We start from the raw sequence: 22,604 nt of genomic DNA on the forward strand, positions 1-22,604 counted from the left end.
CAGGCTCTGGCTGTTTGGAGAGTGATGCTGAAGCCGGATCTAGTGACAGTGCTCAGTTCTCCCTGGGAGAAATCTCCAGGTGAGGGAAGACCAGACCTGACTCATTAGGACTGCCCAGCCATCATTCATGAAAATCCTAGGCAATTTTCAATCTTAAAAATAGACCAATCAAAGAATCACCTGCATCTTCCTTCTACTCTTTACTAGCCGTTTAATATTAGGTAAGGGTTTTTTGTTTTTTGTGGGTTTTTTTGCGGTACGCGGGCCTCTCACTGTTGCGGCCTGTCCCGTTGCAGAGCACAGGCTCCGGACGTGCAGGCTCAGCGACCATGGCTCACGGGCCTAGCCGCTCCGCGGCATGTGGGATCTTCCCGGACCGGGGCACAAACCCGTGTCCCCTGCATTGGCAGGCAGATTCTTAACCACTGCGCCACCAGGGAAGCCCTAGGTAAGGTTTTTAATATCTCCAAACTTAGTTTTCCCATCCAGAAAGTGAAGTGATAGAGTGGTACCTAACTCATGTGGTTTTGTGTTTGTAAAGCACCTAACACAGGGCTTGGCACACTGAGTGTTAAGAAGTATAAAAAGTTTAAATATAAGAGAGAAAACAGCAGTGCTCACAAGCTATTACCAGCTAGTAAGAAAAACTTTACACTCAGAGAAGAGAGGGTGTTTGGACAATAATAATGAATACTAATCTAGTGAGTTTCCAGGCACTACTACTAATCTACCCTGTTCCAGGCGCTGTATTAGTTTTACGTACATCAGTTCTTACTGAATCTTCACAAAAGTCGTAAAAGTATTTATTACATTTTGGAGTTGAGGCAAACTAAGCCTTAAGAAACTAAGCCCAAGGTCACAAAACCAGTAAATGACAGAGCCATGATTATAACCAGGGCTGTGAGTTTCCACGCCTGTGCTTTACCCACATTGTATACTGATGAGGGAATGAAACTGAACGTGAAAGGTTGCTAGACTATGGAGAAGTAAAAAGGAAAGGGTGTTTGAGTGTGAAATCAGCTTAGGAAAAGCACAAAAAAGGTTTTGGGGGTGGTGTCACATATAGGGACAGGTCTGTGATTGAACCACTTTGGCTGGAGCAGATGTTTTTGAAGTGAACCGGAGACACCTCAGGGTGGCGGGTGAGTGTGTGTGTCTATACTTGATCCAGTGACAGTAGAAAGCACTGAAAGGTTTTTGAGCAGGGAGGAGACATGATCCAAGTGATACTTTAGAAACAACAGTCTGGCAGTAGTATGCAGATTGGATAGGGGGGGAAAAAAATGAAACTGCATTTTAATGGAAGAAAATAGCAGGACTTGGTGACTGACTGGAAAGGAAGGTCAAAAAGGTCAATGCCCAAAGAAACAAAGCCCTTGGGCAACTTTGGCACCAAAAGAATTTTGTAAAGTCGGAAACCTTGAGAATAGGCTATAAATGACTCAGTGACTCCATAAACTTCCTGTACCCTCCCAAAATGCAGGCTCCTCCAGGCACCAGTCCTTTCTGGTAGTCTCATCCTCTTGCCTTACACTCCACCCAGTCCTCCCCAACACCACCCTGTCAGAAAACCCTTTTCCATCCTAAAAACAGTCTCTTCCCTCCAGGAGCTCTTCCTGGAGCCCCCCCTCCCGCCTGCTTGCCTCTCTGAAACCTGATCCTCCCCCAGGGAGGCACCTCCCTTGGAAACCCCGGGGAGACAGCTCTTTCTCCCTCACCTTCTCTGAGGGCCAGGCTCAGGGGGCCCGTTTGACAGGTGAAAACGCGCATTTCCCCCATGTTTTGCCTAGTGTTCTTTTGAGCCATTTTGTCTTTTTCTTACATAAGTGCTCCTTGTATAGTAAAGACCTTGTCCCTTTGCTTGTCATATTATAATTTTCTAGTTTTTCATTTGACTTAACTTTGTTTATGATGATTTTGAGGTAGCAGGTGTTCTATGGTTTTACTTTCTGAGATACTTTTTAAATTAAATTAACTCAAGTAATAAACAAATATATTCTTCTTGTAAAAACTTAAAACAGTTTGAATAAACTAGTCTGCTTTAATCTCTGTCCCCAACCCTAGTACTCTCCCTCTCTGGCTGAAACCGCTCGGGTCTTGAACTGTTTTTTTTCAAATTGTACACTCTTTACTCCTTTTATGATTTTTTTTCTTTTGCATGTCTGTTTAGAGGGCTTTTTCATCCTTAGGTCACATAAATATTCACCTATATTTTCTTTATATCTAATTCTTGAGGCCAGTTGTAGTGTGTTATAGTAAAGAATGTGAGATAATTAGTCATTTTTCTTCAGTGATTTGGAATATAGCGTATAGTATAGAAGTTTTAATATACGCTGGGGTCACGGCTATGTTTTCTAGTATATCGGTCTGCCTATTTTTATGCTAGTTCCATAACTAATTATTGTAGCTTGAAGTATTCGTTAGTGTACTTCCCACTGCTACCACCACCTACATGTTCTACATGCTTTTTCATCCTTGAGGTTTTTGAGGGGCCTCCGTGTTGCATCCTCCTTTGCCATACCGTTACCAACTCTTTCCCCTCCTCTCGAAAATAAAATTCTTTTTTTCTCTTAAATTTTTTTATAAGGTACCATTACTTTTCTAGTTACCTGGGTCCAACCACCACCAGCTGTTTAACTCAGCAGCTGGTTAACTGGTTAACTCTTCTGCATCTTTCCCCCACCCCGAAACCTATAATTCTCAGCATGAGAGATAAACCACAAAGGAGGACAAGAAATCTCCTCCTTGTGACCCTTTCTACAGTTTCTCTTTAACTTCATTTGGAAATAAGGCCTCTGTTTGCCTTATTTCCCTATTGAAATCTTTGTTATATTACTGGATATCATTTACTTTGTTATCACTAAGGAAAAAAACTAACTGATAAAGTTTAAACATAAGTAAAGTAAAACAACAATGGGATATTGAAGGCCATAAAGAAAAGCACAGCCTTAGAGTCTTAAATGCTGTCTTAGAAACCAGTAGTGTGGATGTACATATGGGTGTCTGTTTTTTTATCTTTAAACTTCGTTTTGAAATAATTTTAGCTCACAAGAAGTTGTGAAAATAGATCAGTGAGTTTCCTTGTACCCTTCACCCAGTGACCCTCAATGATAACAGCTTACATAGCCACAGTATATTATCAAAACCAGGAAATGGACATTGGTACAGTGCCATCAACTGTTGTTTTCCCTGGGTAACATACGTTCTAGGATTACCCTGAGAGTCCATTTGGTGAATAACCATGCAAGACAGTTGTGGAACCAGCTCCTTTTCAGCTATCGTATTTACAGTCAGACTCAGCAATGTGTATTAAAAGAAGTGAGAAGTGGAGCAAAGAAACATAGAGGGTAACAAGGAAGCTAGTGGACCTTCTTGTCAAAGCCAGCTCTACAGAATTTCCTTATTTTCCTTCCTCTGACAGATATTTCCATGTTCCCCAAGTGGCCAACCAAAAGTTTCATGGAATAGCAGATTGCTCGTCCTGTTTGGTATGTTGTCCCCAGTTTTACCCTGTTTCCAGGAGAGGAGCCAGTAGTCAAGTTAGGCAGGGGAGGGAATCCATAATCTCTGCTGTTGTTTCAAGTGAAAAGCAAACCCTGTAGCCTCCCCTGTGGCTTCTGTCTGAGACAAAGGAAAATAATGTGACAGGAGCAAATTGACAGCAGCCTCCTCTGCCAGCGAACGCTAATATAGCAGAGAATTTCAGGTTCTCTTGGTTGTATAAAGTTAGTGCTGCCCTGGAAGTTGTTTCCCATATAGATAATTTGGTCTTGGCCCTTGCTTGAGGCCATATTGAAAGTGTATGCTAATTATAAGGTGTCATTGATGTGACAGTGATGCACTCCAGGTTCTTTGGCTTAAAAACACGAAAAAAATGTAACTTTATGAAGACATCAAAGGAATTCTTTTTTTAAGAGACAGGTCTTGTGTGGTAGGGAAAGATATATTACAGTGGTGTGACAAATTAAGTTCTAGCTTTTAGGTGGTTCAGATCTGAAATATGATTATATCTAAGTGGGGTATAATCTTCAGAAGTTGTTAGCCAATATGACTGACATTCTTTCCTATCACAGTGAAGACTTACCATAGATGTGCCCTGCCTGAAGAAATCACAGTAAACAGAAATTCACTTATAACTCTCAAATTAGGGCTTTAAACATTAATATTACAGAAAATTTACTCCATTTATAAGGTAACTTATTTGGTACCTTTAAAACAGTAAATTCCTGCAGAGCGTTTTAAACCACTTAATTTTTTTTAATTAAAAAAAATACCCTTCGTTTTCACACAACTGTTTTAAATTGCTAACATTAAATTCAGCTGTATGAAAAAGCAGGCTCACTCTCTCTGTTTTTCTTTCTTTTTCTCTCCCCCTCTCCCCCTCCCCCTTCTCTCTCTCTCTCTATCTCTCCCCCCCTTCTCTCTTCTCTCTTTCTCTCTCTCTCTTCTCTTTCTCTCTTCTCTCTCTCTCTCCCTCTCTCTCCCTCTCTCCCTCTCTCTCCCTCTCTCCCCATCCCTCTCCACCTCTCCTCTCTCTCTCTCTCCCTCTCTTCTCTCTCTCCTCTCTCCCTCTTCTCTCTCTCTCTCTTCTCTCTCCCTTTCAATCTCTCTCTCCTCTTATATTAAGGAATCTCACAGGATCTTAGATGTGGTACCTTTTTCTAGTTAAATGTGTGCATTCAAATGACCAGCAAACAGATATTTATCTTTACAAACTATCCAATCTCTAAAAATAGTATGAAAATATAAAGGAGACTGTGCTATTTATTTATAATAATAATTGCCCATTTAAAAATGATTCCTGGGCTTCCCTGGTGTCGCAGTGGTTGAGAGTCCGCCTGCCGATGCAGGGGACACGGGTTCATGCCCCGGTCCGGGAGGATCCCACATGCCGCGGAGCTGCTGGGCCTGTGAGCCATGGCCGCTGAGCCTGCGCGTCCGGAGCCTGTGCGCCACAACGGGAGAGGCCACAGCAGTGAGAGGCCCGTGTACCTCAAAAAAAAAAAAAAAAGAGAAAAATGATTCTTTATTGTAAAGCAATTATACTCCAATAAAGATGTAAAAAAAAAGTTATTCCTTTGTACTCGATCACATTTCAAGCTAATAGAGCTAATGGTCTTTCTTGTTTTCTCTGGCATAGTTTAGGAATGTGCCCCTGTTTTGACTTTGGTAGCATCTTTAAGAGATTACATTTTCCAAAGTTTATAATTCTAAATTGTTACTACAATGGCAGGAAAAGATTATTTCTAGAATTTGATTATTTTTTAAGGAAGACTGAAAACGATAACCAAGTTCTAAGTAAATAAGAACAGTACAGTAGGGACCCTCCTGGCCGTCCAGTGGTTAAAACTCCGCACTTCCACTGCAGGGAGTGGTAACTAAGATCCCGCATGCCACAAGGCACAGCAAAAACAAACAAATAAAAAAACCCCAACTGTACAGTAACTCTAAGATACCTGTTAATAAGTGCCATGAAAAAGAGATAAATTGTACTTTACAAAGTAGAATAAAAATAAAATGCTAATTAAGAAATTAGTCCCTTTTTTGCCTTAATTCAAGCATAATCCTAAAATAAAAATTCTTCCTAAGAAAATGTACCCTATAAAAAACTAATATTGACTACCATTATGTTGAGTACCCTAGACCTAATAATTTGTAAGCGATTTCTTCATTGTTAATCCTTCTTAGCCCTATTACCCCCCCTCCAAAATAAAATTTTTGCTAATTACTTTTGGCACACTGCAAAGGTACTGGTTGATGTGACACAAAAGCCAGGAACTCACAGCCAAAGATTTCCCTGTTTTTGCTATAAATTCAATGAGTGGGTACACTTCTGCCCTCAAGAAACCCATAATCAAATTAGGGAAACAGTAACTAGTACACAAAACACCTGCTAAAAGCCTATGAGAGTTCAGAATAAAGGGAAGTGTAATGGGGAGCAAGTACTAGAAAATCAGACAGAAGAAGACAAAAATAGGCATTGAGGAGGGCCATTTGGCAAGTAGAAGCTCATTTTTAAATCTTGATTCGTTCGGAGATGCCTGGTTATAGTGTCTGTTGTCGCCAGGAGGTACAAACATGTGGCCTGGTAATTCTGCCCCTCTGTTTAAAGAAGCTGCACACACTGCCTTTAGTGAAGTGAAACTAGTGACACCAGAGTTGACATGGCAGAAGCTGCTGCAAAGATTAATCTGATCAAATTCAACAGATCCTACTGGAATTCTCTCCTTCTGCAGAAGTTACTATATATTAGAGTAGTGAGGAACCCAGGTCCAAATCATCACTAAAGAGAAAAGCTTCCAAAGAAAGAAAGAAATTCAAATGACCTAGGGCATGAAAAATTAGGCCTGTCCTTTGGTTAATAATTAGGAAGTGATTTCTACCAAAGCTATTTGTGCTTTTATTTTTAAGTAATATACAGATTAAAATTTTTTCGAACAGTATAAAAGGTTATATAGTGAAAACTAAAACTTTCTTGCAGTTTAAAAGCTGGACTGTTTTTTTTTTAAATCAAGTGGAGGAATAAATTATATATGAAATAGGGAGCCTCTACAAGCTTTAAGTGGGAGGAATAAAGCAATAACAGAGGAAGTGAAGGTTTCTGGCAGTTTGCAGGTTTGGTCAGAGAAGGAAGAGAATTCCTATAAAGCCTTCTGGATTTTTCATCATATTAGACCTTTCCCACTCCTAGATTATAAAAAAGATTCCCGCATTTCCCTCTGTATTTTTCCCCTTCCTTCCTCCCTTTATTCCTTCCTTCCTTCCTTTTTTAACTTTGATCTATCTGAAATACATTTTAATGGAAGGAGTGAGTTAGAGATTTAATTTTTCTGTATGGCCACCCTTTTGTCCTAACACTATTTATTCACTAGTCCATCTTTTTTGCCGCTGATTTTAAATGTCTCTATTAATATATACTAAATTCCGTATGATTTTTTCTATTCTCTTCCATTGGTCAATTTTCTGTTCTCTTCCATTGACCTGCCTAGTCACGTTCAGCTCTACACACTATTTTAATTACTATAGCTTTATAAGTTTTAATATCTGGAAGGATGTATTTCTTGTTACCTTTTTCTTGTTACTTTTCAGGATTTTCCTGATGATTCTCATATTGTCCATATGAATTTTAAAATCAGTTTACCTGGTTTTTTAAAAATCCTATAGTTACACTTATTTGGATTGCATTAAATTTACAGATTAATCTTTATGACATTAATTTTTCCATCCAAAATTAGGGTCTTTCCATTTATTTAATATTTCTTTTGTGCCTCTCAGTTGCATTTAGAGGGTTTTTTTTCTTGCAGAACTTACAACTTTCTTGATATGTTTCTTCCTAAGTATTTAACTTTTTTGTTCCTTTTGCTTGTGAGATTTTTCATTCCATTATATTTTCTGCTATTTGTTAATATAGTATTAATTTGGGGCCAAGCATCCTTATTTGTTTATTATTTACAGTAGGTTTTCTTTTGATTCTTTTGGGTTTTCCAGATATATAATCATATCACTTGCAAATAATGATAATTTTATTTTCTCTTTTCCAATTTTTATATTTCATATTCTTTTCTCTTATAATTGTATTGTCTAGTACCTCCAGAATAAAGTAAATAATAGTGGTGCTAGAAGGTATCTCTGTCCTACTTCTGACTTCAAAGGGAATGCTTCTGGTGTTTCCCCATGGCTTACTTTATACTAGCATCTTTATTTCTCCTTACTCAACACTTCTTGACCCATTCTCTTCCTTGAAAACAAAATATTTCTTTTCATCCATTGTTAAAAATGTATATTCCTCTTCCATAGCCTAATAGTCACCCTCAACTCTGCATCATCCAAAGACTGCAAACTCAGGATATAGGAGAATGAGCAAACTAAGGGAGACCTGAACTACTAATGGTTGAAAGAATTAAAAGCTGTATTTTACCTGTGAATCACTTCATGAGCAGTCAGCTTCACCTAGAATAGGCGCCAGTGACTGAAACCAGCATTGCCATTGGCTTGAGCAGTTTGGTGTTTCTAGAAGTGCTGAAGACTTAAGAGTTTTTCTGGGTCTTTTTACAAATAAGTTGTTTTCATTTCATTAAGAAAAAAACATGGTAATTTTTTAAGTTGTAATAGAAACAAGGGTGAATTTTAATCTTTGGAGGAAAGGGTAAGAAGGAGCACGAAGACTAAGACAGTTGTTTTATCGTTGCTCTATTCCCTTTCATGGGGAGGCAGCGGGAACAGTGGAAGAAGCTTCAGCTTCAGAGTCTGACCATCTTTCCAAATCCTGGGCTGCTGCCTCTCAACTGTGTAATGTTCGTTACGGTACTGAACAGCTCTGCTTTGTTGCCTTTCTCTTAGTCCCATCACACGATGAGAAGCTGCCATTTTTGGGAACAAGTTTTGCTCTACAACATTTACGGCATTATATGAAAAGGACAAAGGGTGTTTCCTTCTCTCGATGGAAGTAAAGACTGGTCACACTTGATGTATTTTAGAGGGATTTTCTTGAGGTGATATGGGTGCCTTTGCTCTGCAATTGGTACATCTGGGGCAATTATAGCCAGCTTCTGCCAATGATAATTATTGTGTCTTTGTTACTCCCATTTTCCTCCGTCATGGTTACCTCCACAGGGGTCCTCTAAGCTAAAGAAAGGTTTCTTCCCACCTCCTTTTATCACCTTGTCTGGTGTGGCCTTGTGGTGATCATAACACTTGATTAGGTCCCCAAAAGGCCACTCAACTCTCTTGATCTTTCTGGTTCCTCTCCTGAGAGACTTCAAACAAGTGCCCAAGCTGACCAGAGAGCACAGAGTTGCATGGGGCATAGTATATTCACTGTGCCTAGATGAGAATGGGGTACAGGAAGGGATAGGAAGGGCTGTGAAGCAGAAAGGGAGACTAGAGAGATGTTTGTGCCACAATGTAAAGAATTTTAAATGCCAAGCTAAGAAGTTAGGAAGTTTTCTCTGAAGTGAGTCTTTTGAAGGTTTATGAAGAGGAAGTAATGATATGATCCAGCTCGTACTTTAGGAACGTAACTCTAGTCACAGTGCATTCGATTGTAAAGGCTAGACAAGTGGAACTTCAATTTTATTGCACATAGAATTGCTTTTTTTTTATTTATTTATTTTTGGCTGCATTGGGTCTTCCTTGCTGCGCGCAGGCTTTCTCTAGTTGCGGTGAACAGAGGCTACTCTTAGTTGCGGTGCACAGGCTTCTCATTGAAGTGGCTTGTCTTTGTTGGGGAACACAGTCTCTAGGCACCCAGGCTTCAGTAGTTGTAGCACGTGGGCTCAGTAGTTGTGGCTCGCAGGCTCTAGAGCGCAGGCTCAGCAGTTGTGGTGAACAGGCTTAGTTGCTCTGCGGCATGTGGGATCTTCCTGGACCAGGGCTCGAACCTGTGTCCCCTGTATTGGCAGGCAAATTCTTAACCAGTGTGCCACCAGGGAAGTCCAGAATTGCTTTTTAAAATGAGCATCCCCTGGGACTTCCCTGAAGAACAAAAAAACCCCAAAGTTAGCAGAAGGAAAGAAATCATAAAAATCAGATCAGAAATAAATGAAAACGAAATGAAGGAAACGATAGCAAAGATCAATAAAACTAAAAGCTGGTTCTTTGAGAAGATAAACAAAATTGATAAACCATTAGCCAGACTCATCAAGAAAAAAAGGGAGAAGACTCAAATCAATAGAATTAGAAATGAAAAAGGAGAAGTAACAACTGACACTGCAGAAATACAAAAGATCATGAGAGATTACTACAAGCAACTCTATGCCAATAAAATGGACAACCTGGAAGAAATGGACAAATTCTTAGAAATGCACAACCTGCCAAGACTGAATCAGGAAGAAATAGAAAATATGAACAGACCCATCACAAGCACTAAAATTGAAACTGTGATTAAAAATCTTCCAACAAACAAAAGCCCAGGACCAGATGGCTTCACAGGCGAATTCTATCAAACATTTAGAGAAGAGCTAACACCTGTCCTTCTCAAACTCTTCCAAAATATAGCAGAGGGAGGAACACTCCCAAACCCGTTCTACGAGGCCACCATCACCCTGATACCAAAACCAGACAAGGATGTCACGAAGAAAGAAAACTACAGGCCAATATCACTGATGAATATAGATGCAAAAATCCTCAACAAAATACTAGCAAACAGAATCCAACAGCACATTAAACGGATCATACACCATGATCAAGTGGGGTTTATTCCAGGAATGCAAGGATTCTTCAATATACGCAAATCAATCAACGTGATACACCATATTAACAAACTGAAGGAGAAAAACCATATGATCATCTCAATAGATGCAGAGAAAGCTTTCGACAAAATTCAACACCCATTTATGATAGAAACCCTGCAGAAAGTAGGCATAGAGGGAACTTTCCTCAACATAATAAAGGCCATATATGACAGACCCACAGCCAACATCGTCCTCAATGGTGAAAAACTGAAAGCATTTCCACTAAGATCAGGAATAAGACAAGACTGCCCACTCTCACCACTCTTATTCAACATAGTTTTGGAAGTTTTAGCCACAGCAATCAGAGAAGAAAAGGAAATAAAAGGAATCCAAATCGGAAAAGAAGAAGTAAAGCTGCCACTGTTTGCAGATGACATGATACTATACATAGAGAATCCTAAAGATGCTATCAGAAAACTACTAGAGCTAATCAATGAATTTGGTAAAGTAGCAGGATACAAAATTAATGCACAGAAATCTCTGGCATTCCTATACACTAATGATGAAAAATCTGAAAGTGAAATCAAGAAAATACTCCCATTTACCATTGCAACAAAAAGAATAAAATATCTAGGAATAAACCTACCTAAGGAGACAAAAGACCTGTATGCAGAAAATTATAAGACACTGATGAAAGAAATTAAAGATGATACAGGTAGATGGAGAGATATACCATGTTCTTGGATTGGAAGAATCAACATTGTGAAAATGACTCTACTACCCAAAGCAATCTACAGATTCAATGCAATCCCTATCAAACTACCACTGGCATTTTTCACAGAACTAGAACAAAAAAATTCACAATTTGTATGGTAACACAAAAGACCCCAAATAGCCAAAGCAATCTTGAGAACGAAAAACGGAGCTCTAGGAATCAGGCTCCCTGACTTCAGACTATACTACAAAGCTACAGTAATCAAGACAGTATGATACTGGCACAAAAACAGAAAGATAGATCAATGGAACAGGATAGAAAGCCCAGAGATAAACCCACGCACATATGGTCACCTTATCTTTGATAAAGGAGGCAGGAATGTACAGTGGAGAAAGGACAGCCTCTTCAATAAGTGGTGCTGGGAAAACTGGACAGGTACATGTAAAAGTATGAGATTAGATCACTCCCTAACACCATACACAAAAATAAGCTCAAAATGGATTAAAGACCTAAATGTAAGGCCAGAAACTATCAAACTCTTAGAGGAAAACATAGGCAGAACACTCTATGACATAAATCACAGCAAGATCCTTTTTGACCCACCTCCTAGAGAAATGGAAATAAAAACAAAAATAAACAAATGGGACCTAATGAAACTTCAAAGCTTTTGCACAGCAAAGGAAACCATAAACAAGACCAAACGACAGCCCTCAGAATGGGAGAAAATATTTGCAAATGAAGCAACTGACAAAGGATTAATCTCCAAAATTTATAAGCAGCTCATGCAGCTCAATAACAAAAAAACAAACAACCCAATACAAAAATGAGCAGAAGACCTAAACAGACATTTCTCCAAAGAAGATATACAGACTGCCAACAAACACATGAAAGAATGCCCAAATCATTAATCATTAGAGAAATGCAAATCAAAACTACAATGAGATATCATCTCACACCAGTCAGAATGGCCATCATCAAAAAATCTAGAAACAATAAATGCTGGAGAAGGTGTGGAGAAAAGGGAACCCTCTTGCACTGTTGGTGGGAATGTAAATTGATACAGCCACTGTGGAGAACAGTATGGAGGTTCCTTAAAAAACTACAAATAGAACTACCATACGACCCAGCAATCCCACTACTGGGCATATACCCTGAGGAACCATAATTCAAAAAGAGTCATGTACCAGAATGTTCATTGCAGCTCTATTTACAATAGCTAGGAGATGGAAACAACCTAGGTGTCCATCATCGGATGAATGGATAAAGAAGATGTGGCACATATATACAATGGAATATTACTCAGCCATAAAAAGAAACGAAATTGAGCTATTTGTAATGAGGTGGATAGACCCAGAGTCTGTCATACAGAGTGAAGTAAGTCAGAAAGAGAAAGACAAATACCGTATGCTAACACATATGTACGGAATTTAAGAAAAAAATAATGTCATGAAGAACCTAGGGGTAAGACAGGAATAAAGACACAGACCTACTAGAGAATGGACTTGAGGATATGGGGAGGGGGGAGGGTAAGCGGTGACAAAGTGAGAGAGAGGCATGGACATATATACACTACCAAACGTAAGGTAGATAGCTAGTGGGAAGCAGCCGCATAGCACAGGGAGATCAGCTCGGTGCTTTGTGACCGCCTGGAGGGGTGGGATAGGGAGGGTGGGAGGGAGACCCAAGAGGGAAGAGATATGGGAACATATGTATATGTATAACTGATTCACTTTGATATAAAACAGAAACTAACACACCATTGTAAAGCAATTATACTCCAATAAAGATGTAAAAAAAAAAAAATCTACCTAACTTTTATTTAATACATATCAGTGTAAAATGTGAGTGAAGTAGAAAACCAGAAGGAATTAAAGTTAGGTTTTATTTGAAATGCTAAAACTAAGGGAGCCATCCCTGCCTTTATTTTTTCCAGGTTAAGCTACTCAAACCCCTAAATACAATTTCTGCTCTCTGTATATCTAATATTTTAGTATATACGTATTTATAAGTATAAAGTAGAATTAGATCTTACCTGTTCTCTTAAACAGATGAAGATGGGAAAAGAAATGCTGTTTAATATATGAGCAACAAAAAGCACTGCAACAGATATTCTAGGAATTCTAAGGTTTTGAGTGAGTAAAACCAAAATCAAACATTAACTAGGGCTTCCCTGGTGGCGCAGTGGTTGAGAGTCCACCTGCCGATGCAGGGGACGCGGGTTCGTGCCCCGGTCTGGGAAGATCCCACATGCCGCGGAGCGGCTGAGCCCGTGAGCCATTGGCCGCTGAGCCTGCGCATCCGGAGCCTGTGCTCTGCAACGGGTGAGGCCACAACAGTGAGAGGCCCGCGTACCGCAAAAAGAAACACAAAAACTATTAACTAATACCACTAACTTTTAATTTTTCCCTATTGAATATTATACAGTGTTTAAGATAATGTGCTTTTATTAGAGAATTTGAAATAGCTCAGAAGAACTTCCTTTTTTTTTTTTTGCTTTTTCCAATCCTGAATAATTATGATATAATAATGTCCTACATTTGTATCATGTTTAACAGTTTATAAACCATTTTTGTAGGCATTTCATATAATCCTGCAATAACCTTAAGGCTTTGGTATTATCGGTAGTTGACAAACTAAAACTCAGGCAGGATAAATGACTTATCTAAGATCACACAGCTATTATGTGGTAGAATTGAACCCTAATCCAGGTGTTCTGCTCCAAACCAATTTTGTTTTCTTCTCTGTCAGCTTTTCCTTGTGACTGTATACTAATATACATTGTGGTCTCTATCTTCCCCCCACAATCCAAATGAATCCCTGAGACTTATAGGTGAACACCTTAAATAAATATTTTTAAATAGATCACTTAGTGTTGAAACACTTCCATGTTGCAGATAAAAATTTAGGTATCAGAGCACAGTCATTTGATAATAAAACCAACTGGACTGATATAAATAAATAATTGGATTTAAAAATAAATGGGAGAAAAGACCAATCTCCACTGCATAATTCCAAATAATTTATATAGTTATTCTTACCATGGGGAAGTGGAGTATAACTCCCACCCCTTAATTTAGGCTGTGTACAGCAACTACCTTCTAAGAGTAAAATATGGAAAGAAGGGGAAAAGACTGTTTACAATGGAGAAGACTGACAAGCACTGCCTCAGCCAAGCGATTGAGGTCAACATCAACAGTGATGTCATGTTGATAGTATGTGCCCTTGACACGATGTGATGAAAATGGCACTTTACATCAGTGATCTTCCTCCCCAAAACCCACAATCATGAGAAAAAACATCAGACAAACCCCAATTGAGAGACTCTCAGGAAATACCTGACAAGTGCTCCTCAACAAGGTCATCAAAAACAAGGGAAGTCTGAGAAATTCTCACAGCCAAGAAGAGCTTCAGGAGACATGACAACTAAATGTAATGTGGGATCCTAGGACAGAAAAAGGACATTACATTAAAACCAAGGAAATCTGAACAAACTGTAGACTTTAATTAATGATAATGTATCAGTGTCGGTTCATCAGTTGTGACAAATGTAAATGTTTATAATAAGGGGAACTGGTGTGGGCTACATGAGAACTCTACTATTTTACAGCTGTTCTGTAAATCTAAAACTATTCTAAAATTAAAAGTTTATTCAGGGACTTCCCTGGTGGTGCAGTGGTTAAGAATCTGCCTGCCAATGCAGGGGACACGGGTTCAATCCCTGGTCCGGGAACATCCCACATGACACGGAGCAACTAAGCCCGTATGCCACAACTACTGAGCCTGCGTTCTAGAGCCTGTGAGCCACAACTACTGAGCCCGCGTGCCTAGAGCCCGTGCTCTGCAACAAGAGAAGCCACCACAGTGAGAAGCCCGCGCACCGCAATGAAGAGTAGCCCCTGCTCTCCACAACTAGAGAAAGCCCACGCGCAGCAACAGAACCAATGCAGCCATAAATAAATAAATAAAGTTTATTTTTTAAAAAAAGACTAGAATAATACTTGGTAAACCAATTCCCTTCTTGGTGAATTGCTATGAATCAAAATGTTATATATCTTCCATCCTTAGATTGGTGTCAGAATGGGAGTTAATATCATTAGAGAATTATCTCAATATCATTGCAAATTATCCAGCTTGAGTATGAATTATCTTGAAGGAAATGAGTAAAGTTCTTTGGTTTTAAGTAAAGAAAACCCACAAAATTATCAGAATAATGCCCAAATATAAGGTGATCCTGAGTATAAGGCAATTTCTTATCTTTCCAATGAAAAAATATTTTTACATACATATTTAAGATCATAATTTTAATAATATATGAATTTAGAAATATTATTTCCCTCCACTTGTCCCTTTTTATGAAACAATGTTGCCTAAATTTTTTTACATGCAACTTTGATGTCAATATTTGGCACCTAGTAGGTTGTCAGTAAGCATTTATTGAGTGAATGATAGTTTGAGATCATTGAGATATATGGAGAGCCCTGGATCACTCTGAGGATCCACTGAAGGTTTTTGACCAGGAAGCTAATACACAAAGGTGGAGTGGTATTTAGCCTTTTCTCAGGGGAAGTGGAGATATCACAAATCTGCTTAAGGGAGGCCAAGGTGTGGCCAGGTGTTGGCCTAGGGGCACAGACGGAGCCCTGACTTGGGAGTCAGGCAGATTTGGATTTAGAAACTGCTGGAAGCTGAGTGGTCCCAAGAGTCTCTCTGAGGAGGTGCCACTGAAGCCAGGACCTGAGGGTGTAAAGAGTAAGGGCAGAAGCTCTCGGACGGGCATCACCCAGGCAGAAGAGACTCTACTGTCTCGGAGACAGAGGAAGGAGCCCACTGTGGCCAGAGGATAGTGACTGGCGACCTTGGAAACCATGGAAAGGACTCCATTTTTTTTTTTAAGTGGAAAGGAAAAAATGGGATTGACATCTAATTTGCAGTCCTAAAAAACCACTTCCTTCTGTGAGGAGAATGGGTTGGAGGAGGAGTCAAGAATGGAAGCCAGGAGGCCAGACTGGAGCTGATAATTAATAATGATAATAATAATAGCTAACACACGGCTTACTAAATGCCCAGGGACTGTCCTAAGCACTTCACATGAACCAACTCATTTAAGCGCTGCCAGTTAGCACCCTCTTTCATTCTCGGAAGCACCACAGAGTTTTTTGAAGCCTAGTTGCTGTACAATATTATATAAGTTACAGGCATACAATAAATACAGTGATTCACAATTTTTAAAGGTTATACTCCATGTATAGTTATTATAAAATATTGGCTACATTCACCATGTTGTTCAATATATCCTTGTAGCTTATTTTATACCTAATAGCTTGTACCTCTTACCTCCCCTACCCCTATATTGCCCCTCCCTATTCCCTCTCCCCACTGGTAACCACAGTTTGTATGATAAGTTCCAGGAAGCTATGAATCAGCCAATTAACGTTTTCAGAGGGGCTGATAGTGGGAGTGTTCAGTCTCCTCTACCCATCATTTTCAAACCATCCTATGAGAGCCACTAACCAAGACAACTCTACAGTACAATATGAAGGTAGGAAAAGCTGTGGAATCTCATCTCTGAACTTCCTGAGGCCCTTCCTTTTTGTTCCCTTCTGTCTTAACCCTGTCTCTTGGTTCTGAGTTTATGTGGGCATTTCTATTTGTCTCTTTTTCTCAGTGTCTTTTTTTTTTTTCCTTTAACTTTCTCCCTTGAGTCTCTTTCCCTGTTTGTGTGTGTTCTGTGTTTCTTTCCTCTTTACTCTCTTTGCCTTCCCCATTCCCTCTCTCTATTCTCTTCCCTTCCCCTAATCTCATTCATTCTTTCTTCCTCCCTCAACTGGCCAGTGAGGTCCTGGCGTGTACAGTGAATGTGTTCTGCTTGATATATAAAAATTGATACTGACAATTTCCGTTTAAAACTAATTAAGGCTCCCAAGAGCCAGTGTACTCCTTCCAAAATGCTTCTATAGATGATTGTTACAAAGTATTTTAAATCTTTTTATCCCAGTTCCTGCATTCACATCTCTGGAGGAAATTTACCTAGTACCCCACTCATCTAACTGATTTCTTCCAATCCCCACACCTTCCCTTCTTACTCCACCACCACCTCCCGACTGCCTTCTCTACCTCAGGTCTGTCCCCAGCTCCTGCTCTGGACTGCACCTAAATCATACCAGACCACATGTTGAGCCAAGTGTCTCTCATCCTTCCATAATGTTTGTCTTGGTTTCTTTCCTTTGTTACCTTTCTGAGGCTTGATACTTTACAAACTATTGCTTTTTGCTCTGAAGCTTATTTTTAAGCTGCTCTTACTTTTACGTATGAGTGCTTCCTTTGCCTGCCTAGTTCCGAATAGCGGCTACCAGGGACAGCTCTCTTCCAAGCAGAGGCTCCCTTAGTAACAAGCATTCCTTTGTGCTCATCCTGCATATAAATCACCAGGGAGCTTTTAAATGAGAAAAGACCTGGCTGACCCAGAAGGTGGTATTTATAAATAGTCCTCCAGCCTCCCCTCTTTAAAGCTTGTCCACCTAATCCTCTCCTCTCTCAAGATTGGAAGTGACTTGACCTTTGAGTCTTAAAACTCAGGCTCTTTTTCTTTTAAAAATCTGGTTGGCAAAAAGCTGTTAAAACAAAAATGTTCTCGGCAGGATGATGATCAGTCATCAGAGCTTGCCTTTCATTTCCGACATTTTCAGCCAAATATGCTTCCTCTTCTGTGGACCAATTTTTCACATTGTTATTATTTTAAGACACTTACCTCAATAATTTATTTCTTTTTACTGATAGGCTATCATGGATTTGTATTTTTATGATTTAGAAAGCTGTTCCCAAATGACTGCATCTCTATCATGAACTAAGAGCCTTCCTTTTCACTCCTAAAATCACAGAACTTGGAGGGGCTCTAAGTAGCCTCAATCCCAGCATCACTGGATGTTGTATTATTTACTGAAGCTAAAATCTCATAGGTTTTTTTAGGATTATGAAATGAAGCACATGATATAGACACTAATAGATAGTGTCTATTTACCTAGTACCCCACTCATCTAACTGGTTTTTTCCAATCCCCACGCCTTCCCTTCTCAGTCCACCACCACCCGCCAACTGCCTTCTCTACCTGAGGTCTGTCCCCAGCTCCTGCACTGGACTGCACCTAAATCATACCAGACCACATATCTGATTAGGGTACATGCAGGAACTGCCTAATTGTTGAATTGGCCAAAGATTTTTTTTTTTTTACTATATTTCCCAAAAAGATAATTAAGTCCTTAATCTGATTATTTATAAAGAGAAGAGATGCTTATATTAGACAAACCATGTGTTTTTAGCAGCCTCTCTCCCTTGTTATAAAATGGAGGAAACTTAAATTCACTGTCCACTAATTATCAGAGAGGATGCTCTAATTTAAGGCTGTTTTCTTTTCATCCCCTAACAGACGGAAGAGTAAGTCCTGGTCCCAGGCTTTTCCTTGCTGACTTGGGCCAGGGGTAGTAATTCTTTTTCTAGAAGCTACTAGGTCTGATCCATCTGTTGCTTTGTGGGGAGAACCCCTTCCCCAAGGCTTTTCTTGCAGTAGTTTTGCTGGAATGTCCTACTTGCATGTGAGCCTGGAACTTTAGAAGTAATTTTAGTTCTGTTATTTAATTTAAGAAAGTTTGGTGTCCAGTGTGGCTGTATTTGTACATAAGAGACTATCTGTAGAAAAAGGATAAAAAACGTGTACACAGCAGGTTGAATAAGTACTGTGTCTTCTGAAAACCTTGGGCTTAAGTGTCTAAGGCAGTTCTGTTTAGATCAGCGCTCAGCGTGGACTTGCTAGAGCATAGTATCTGTTGTTTTATTTCTCCAGTTGGGGAAGCTGTCTCTTAATATATGGAGACTCTAGAATGGGTAAGAATATGTGTTAAAAAAAAAAAAAAAAAAAGAATATGTGTAGTAATTAGAATTGTAGGACATGGCCTAAGCAAGTATGGATACTTTTGACTTGCTTTTGGATTTAGTTGTTAAAAAAAAGTGGAGTGTGGAAATATGAAACAGAGGAGAGAAAACCACGTAGGTACAGCAGAGCAGCAGTATTCAGCAATACAGTGAGCATACAAGGAGGGTTTATTAGGATTATACACACGGAGAGGAGAGTAGCACAACCAACACAACTTCAAAGCAATGGTGGGTTCATGCCGGGGGACAGTGCACAAGCAGACCAAGGGCATAGGAAGCTTAGGGTACCCATCACGTTCAAGGCACACTACTAGATAACCCTTGGTTCTCTTTTGTGACTTTTTTTTATATAGCAGCAAAACTTAGAAAGAATCTCTCCAGAGGGTTAAATGTAGCACCATTAAGTACGTAATGATGCTAATCAACTGTGTTGTTCAGGGTTCTTCACTGCAAGCTACCAAACAGTGAGAAAGGCCCTCAAAGGCTCTCTGGCGCTTTCAGAACTGACTGCAGTTGGAGGAACAGGGGAAACACTGCAGAAAAGGTGGGGTTGGCACTACCTGCTGCCCCACCCTGAAGAAATGCTGACTTTTCCTCAAATCCTTGTGTGACTACAGCTTCAGGGCCCCAGGTGTCCAAGCCTAGGTCACGTGCTTGCCCCCAGCTGCACCATGACCAGGAGAGAAGGATCTGGATCTTCTAGTTGCTGTAGTGCAAAGCAGTCACTGCCTTCCATGGGGGAAAGGAGGCTGCAGGGTGCTGGTTGGGAAGAAGGTTTGGTTGCTAGACAGCAAAAAAAAAAATAAGGCATGTAAACTGTATCTATCTGAAGCTCAGTGTCTTCACAGATGTTAACCATCTTTCTCAGGCTCAGCCAGCATGCATGGAGAATATTAATTTCATTTTCCTTTAATGATTTGTTCATTGTTTTTAAAAACAAAGACAAAATAACTTGGGACTATCTTTTTAAATTCAGTCTTTATCAAAGTTGTATGTGTACATCATTTAGAGTCATAGTTCTACCCAGTTTCTAATGAAGAACAGCATTCCATGTGCTCCCATTCCTATTTTCTACTCCCCAGAGAAAACTATTTTCAATTCTTTCTAGCTGATTTATTTGGTATTAATCTTGATATTTCTAAATAGCACACTGTGGTTATGTCTTAATGTTTCCGTTTTGGGCATTATTTATCAACTTCCCACGATGGAAATGAGTTTTGTTCTTTCTCAATACTTTATGCTTAATCACACATGCACTCTCTTCTCCTTCCCCCATCCTCCCAGGATAATTGTATTGGATCCATAGCCTGTGTTTTTATTATCATTACATCAACACTGTTTGCAATGAAGCCATGTAGTATAATGTAACTACTACTTTCTCCCAGTACCACCTTTGATTTTTCCCTGATGTTAATAATTGTCTTGGTTTTTTAATTCATTTGCTTCAATTTTCTATACTTCTCACTGATGTGACCCCCAAATCTCCCCTAACTGAATAAATCCTCTTTCCATATAAACACATTAGATATTCTATGAATTTCATCTTTTTTTTAAAATTTCACCTTTTAATTTTTTGGGTTTTTTGGCTGCACTGGGTCTTCGTTGCTGCGCACAGGCTTTCTCTAGTTGCGGCGAGTGGGGGCTACTCTTCGTTGCAGTGCGCGGCTTCTCATTGCAGTGGCTTCTCTTGTTGCAGAGCACGGGCTCTAGGCGTGCAGGCTTCAGTAGTTGCAGCAACGCGGGCTCAGTAGTTGTGGCTTGCGGGCTCTAGAGTGCAGGCTCAGTAGTTGTGGCGCACGGGCTTAGTTGCTTTGTGGCATGTGTATCTTCCTGGACCAGGGATCGAACCCATGTCCCCTGCATTGGCAGGCGGATTCTTAACCACTGTGCCACCGGGAAGTCCAAATTTCATCTTCTTAAAAAGAAATCTCTTCCTAAGTGTTCTGACTTGCTCCTATCTGGACCCTGGACCAGTCACCCTCCAAGCCTGCTAAGGAGCTGTTGTCTTGGGGTCTCCTTCAACATCACTCTAAGGACCCCTTTACCTGTCTCTTGTTTTAGATCCCTTCCTTCCTCGATTCAGTGTCATCCTCTTCCTTGGTCTTCCCTGTCATTTTGAAGGAGCATGTTACCATTCGTTTCTTTTTTTTTTTTAATTATTTATTTATTTATTTTTTGGCTGCTTTGGGTCTTTGTTGCTGCTTGCGGTCTTTCTCTAGTTGCAGAGAGCAGGGGCTACTCTTCGTTGTGGTATGCAGGCTTGTCATTGCGGTGGCTTCTCTTGTTGCGGAGCATGGGCTCTAGTTGCGTGGGCTCTAGTAGTTGTGGCCCGCAGGCTTAGTTACTCCACAGCATGTGGGATCTTCCTGGACCAGGGATCGAACCTGTGTCCCCTGCATTGGCAGGCAGATTCTTAACCACTGTACCATCAGGGAAGCCCACCATTTGTTTCTTGCGAAAGTAAAAGTCTTTTTAGTTTTAGGAATCATTTCCTTGAGAATTTTAAAGGCACTGCTCCATTTTTTTCTGTCCTCCAGAGTCCCTGTTGAAAAGTCTCATTCATTCTGATTTTGACCCTTTGCGTAACAACTTATTTTCCCTCTGGAAGCTTCTCTTTAACCTTGATGTTCTGCAAGTTCACAATGATGTGAGTTGGGCCCTCGCTGGACCTTTTCTTGAATTCATTTGTTTGATGACTTCCTCTCCTTGGTGTTTTCTGTTCTTTCTCAAATTTCTGCTAGTTAGATGTTGAACCTCTTGTACTGATGTCCAGTTTTTGTATCTTTACTCTCCTGTTTTTTATCCTTGTAGTCTTTTTCTTTTTCTTTCTGAAATAATCTCTCAACTTTGTCTTCCAAAGTTGTTTGTGGAGTTGTTTGGTTCTGCTATCAAAATGTATATTTTCCTAGAGTTTTTTTTGTCCTCTGAACATACTTTTTTTATTTAATTGGTATTGTTGATGCATTTATTGTATGATGAGCAATACAGAAACAAGAAAATATAAATATGTAAGTTAGAAGGCATTTTCTGACTGAAAGAGATTATCAGTTGACCAGTCTCAAAAGTTGTAACCTTGAGCCAAAGAAAAATCACCTAAAATACACAAAATTCAATGGTATACAATTTTTAGTACAGTATTTATAAGGATTATGGTTTTTTTAAGGTTTTTTTTTTTTTTTTTTTTTTTGGCTGCTTCGGGTCTTAGTTGCGGCACACGGGATCTTCGTTGAGGCATGTGGGATATTTTGTTGCGGTGCACGGGCTTCTCTCTAGTTGTGGTGCATGGGCTCCAGGGCGCATGGGCTCTGTAGTTGTGGCACGTGGATTCCAGGGCACGTGGGCTCTGTAGTTTGTGGCACTCGGGCTGTGTAGTTTGTGACACTCGGGCTCTCTAGTTGAGGTGCATGAGCTCAGTAGTTGTGGTGCACTGGCTTAGTTGCCCCGCAGCATGTGGAATGTTAGTTCCCTGACCAGGGATCGAACCCATGTCCCCTGCATTGTAAGGTGGATTCTTTACCACCGGACCAGCAGGGAAGTCCCTGTAAGGATTATGTTTTGCTGGTTGTTTTTGTGTTTGTTTTTAATGCTCATTTTTAAAAGTTTATATCTTCCTCTGTAGTCTTTTTTTTCCTCTAAGTTGCTTTTCTTCCTCTTTGTTTTGGTCTGTCTTTCATAGTAAATGCTTTCTTGAGTTTCTAGTGATCCTTGGTTATCTTCTCATATTTAAGAGCAGGCCACTAAAAAGCTACTTGAGAGGTCTGAACTTGTGAGTAAAGCTTATGGACTGTGAT

The 22,604-nt window shown here is 39.8% G+C and overlaps 1 protein-coding gene across 1 annotated transcript in view; it reads left to right on the forward strand.

Moving 5' to 3' along the window:
* The window catches only part of PDE6D (phosphodiesterase 6D), a 56,044-nt gene that overhangs the window by 24,883 nt on the left and 8,557 nt on the right, over positions 1 to 22,604 (forward strand). The window lies entirely within an intron of this gene.

This window comes from Delphinapterus leucas, chromosome 8, assembly GCF_059928025.1.
Source record: "Delphinapterus leucas isolate spDelLeu-1000000601 "Yukka" chromosome 8, BTC_Dleu_Yukka2, whole genome shotgun sequence".
In the NCBI taxonomy this organism is placed as follows: domain Eukaryota; kingdom Metazoa; phylum Chordata; class Mammalia; order Artiodactyla; family Monodontidae; genus Delphinapterus; species Delphinapterus leucas.